Source organism: Oryzias melastigma, linkage group LG21, assembly GCF_002922805.2.
Source record: "Oryzias melastigma strain HK-1 linkage group LG21, ASM292280v2, whole genome shotgun sequence".
In the NCBI taxonomy this organism is placed as follows: domain Eukaryota; kingdom Metazoa; phylum Chordata; class Actinopteri; order Beloniformes; family Adrianichthyidae; genus Oryzias; species Oryzias melastigma.
This window is the reverse complement of record NC_050532.1, coordinates 13,758,890-13,762,035: the sequence shown is the minus strand read 5'-3', so window position 1 is coordinate 13,762,035 and position 3,146 is coordinate 13,758,890. Positions and strand designations below refer to the sequence as shown.

At 38.1% G+C, this 3,146-nt stretch overlaps 1 protein-coding gene across 6 annotated transcripts in view; it reads left to right on the top strand.

Moving 5' to 3' along the window:
* Nucleotides 1-1,573, top strand: part of LOC112137965 (collagen alpha-3(VI) chain) — a 487,063-nt gene extending 485,490 nt beyond the window's left edge. For all 6 annotated transcript variants that reach the window (XM_024260490.2, XM_024260489.2, XM_024260488.2 and 3 more), the window contains one exon: nucleotides 1-1,573. This exon is cut by the window's left edge and continues 156 nt beyond it. The gene's annotated coding sequence lies outside the window, so the exon portion shown is untranslated.
* Nucleotides 1,574-3,146: the final 1,573 nt, after the last annotated feature.

Below are 3,146 nucleotides of genomic sequence, written 5' to 3'. Positions count from 1 at the left end.
CACACACACACACACACAAACACACACACACTTTCTTTAAGTTTGTTTTTCACAGCAAAAAAACCCTAAAACTGTGTTTATTTGCATGACTTCTTAAAATAAATTGGTGCTACAAACTTGATCGTTCTGATGAATGGAGTTTGGTGTCTCAAGTATTTTTTATTTGCAGCTTTCATAGTTTATGGACGTTGTCATATTTTTCAAAAAACGGTTTTCCACTTAAACAATAAATACATCTATATGAACAAAGATAACATGAATGCAACAGCTGGCGATTTTCCTCTCGTGCGGCTTCAGGCAGCACAAGAGAACAAGGACATCCACATCCACTGGACTCCTGTGGAAACAGGATTTAGCTTGAAAAATTGACATCAGTGTTAGCATCTGTCCAGTCTTCTGGCCTTGTTTAAACAGCAGTGACATGCTCAGGCACTTGCACCATGTCCCTGAAGGAAGCCAAAGCTTTCATTAAACATCCAGCTTTTGAAAGAAAATGTCATGGGATAGTATATCTGTCAAAAAGAAACACGTTCATGAAGACAAATTGAACACAAATGAATACTTTCAGCACAACAAAAAAGGATACAACATTTAGTTTGAATACGACTTTCCCTATTCTGGAATACGACATTTCATCTGCTAATACTATCAAAAGTATGTCACCGGCATGTACATCAAGTCCCAAAACATTGATATGACAAAGTGCACGGTTCTTTCATTAAAATAAAATACAATTTTTTTTAGGAATGTTCTTGATCTCATAGGGATCCACTGGTGAATATAAAAACATAATAACAGCAATCTTCAAAAGTATTTTTCTTTGTTGCCAAGTGACAACAGCTGATCGTGTAAACAAAGCACCAGCGGATTGTTTCAAAACCCAAAAGTGATGGAGACAAAGAGCTGCAGGGGAGGGCGGGTGCGCCCGCTGGCTTGAGCCCCTGTAAGCCTTCACCCAACAGTAGGTGGGACTGGCTCTGGCAACCCTGTGACCCCAAAAGAGACATAAAGGCTTGAGTATTGTAATGTACATAAACTAGACTGTCAGCTTATGACATCACTGCTGCAGTACAAAGGTCGGTGGTGATATACGTCTGTATATTAAAGATCTACATTAACATATATTAAAGTAAAGCTAAAAATAAAACCTGAACTCTGCATCAATGACAGATTGTTGTCATTGTGGAGGCATCTTTTTTTTCCCTGACGTTACACGGACTTTGTTGAATCGATGTTTCGTGACTCTATGTTGATGCCTGTGAACCTCCGATGGACTTTTTGACAGTTACCTAACGGGAGAAATTTGTATTTCAAACAAAGAAAAGTCACAAGTAAAACAGGCATGTCACACAAATAACTAAATGTTGTATTTGTACTTTTTTGCAAAGTTTTGCTTAAAGTATTCCCTCGTGCAGAATTTTGTCTTTATGCATAATTTGCTTTTTGACAGATATCTTACTCTATAGAATGTATATGTCGAGTAGATTTGTGTCTTATGCAGTTTTGCATTTGGGTTTTTTGATGCTTTTGTCTCAATTGGGATGAATAAAAATGAATCACCTTCTCCAACAAAGGCTCAGTGTGTGTTTTTAATAAAAAAGTAGAGACTGATTAACTGAATTTTGAGATAGATTTGCATGTTTAAGTCCGACCCACTCCACCTCTGATAATGTTTCACAGGTGATGCACAGGATTCTGACACAGGAGTAACAAAAACACATGAAATGTTACTTCCAACTTGAATTACATTACAGATTTTTTGAGTTATCTAAAGGTAATCACTTGCCCTACAATATTATGTACTGCCTTGTAATACTACATATAATTCACATATTTATTTATGATAGCACATGTTACAGAAAGATTTATATTCAGTGCTTGTGTGGTAATGCTGATAGTGAGAGAACCAAGGTAAAGTGTGGATATTATTATCCTCACTACAGATACAAACGTGTTTAACAGGTCAAAACTTATTTTACGGTATATCCTCCAATAGTAGCTCCGGCATTTCAAAACTTTGGCAGTCAGATCATTGTTTATAAGACACCAGCGTCTATTGGAGACCAGTGTTTCTTCCATCACTGACAGAATGGAGATGCTAATGGATTCATGGCAAAATTTGGTCAAGAAATGTAGATGACACCAGAGGAACATTTCAGGATTACTGAAATCGTGAGAACATTATATTATCTTCTGATTATCACTGGCTGTGAATGTTTCTGCTCTCTCTGAAGAATCATCAATCTCTGTATCAAAAATCCTCTTCACTTTCATGCACATCATTTTCCTGGAGATACGAGCACCTTTTTGTCTCTGCTCAATAATCCATGTTTAAACCAGTTTTTCTAATTTGCTGCTTGTTTTATTTACACCTAGTTTTGTTGCTCCTTTTTCTGCAGCCGTCTGGATTGGCAGACGGTACATTTTTCAAAATAAAACCTATTTCCGCTGTACTCAATGTTTTCACCAAGTTTTAAATATTACATCATTGTGACCAATTAGGTTAATATCACTAGAGATGACACACAGGCTTGTTACTATTGTCCAAGATACGTAAAGAGTGACGCCATATTAGAACGGTATAAAAACATTGACACATATCTTAGCTGAACAAGTAAAAAGACCATAAAATGCTTAAAATTTAAAAAGGAAAAAACTCTGATCATCAGGAAAATCCTTCCCAGGTCATGGTAACAATGTTTTTGTACAAAGTGCAACAATTTAACGACATTTCAAACTTTTTAAAAAAGAAATAGGTTATTATATAGGAAACACAATGCATACCTGACCTATGGTTGGGATTTTATTCAAATCTACACACAGACTGAGATTTACACAAACTGTCAACTCTTCAGTCTGTGTTCTTAAACGGATCGGTGGGTAGTTGACATCGCTGTAGACCGATTTGGGCCACTCCACGTCCAGATCAGAGCAACACGGCCGTAAATATTATACAGCTGGTCGTGACACCATGCGGTAAATTCACCTGGTGGGGGCGGTGACGCTGGGCTGGGGGCTCCCGCTCTACAAGTGGATCCACCCAGCCTCTATCAGAAGGACTCGGGCACCAACGAGACAGCGGGCAGGCGGTCTTTCATAGGACACATTTCCCGGTCCGTCCACCGGACGGGGATTCAACACTGGTG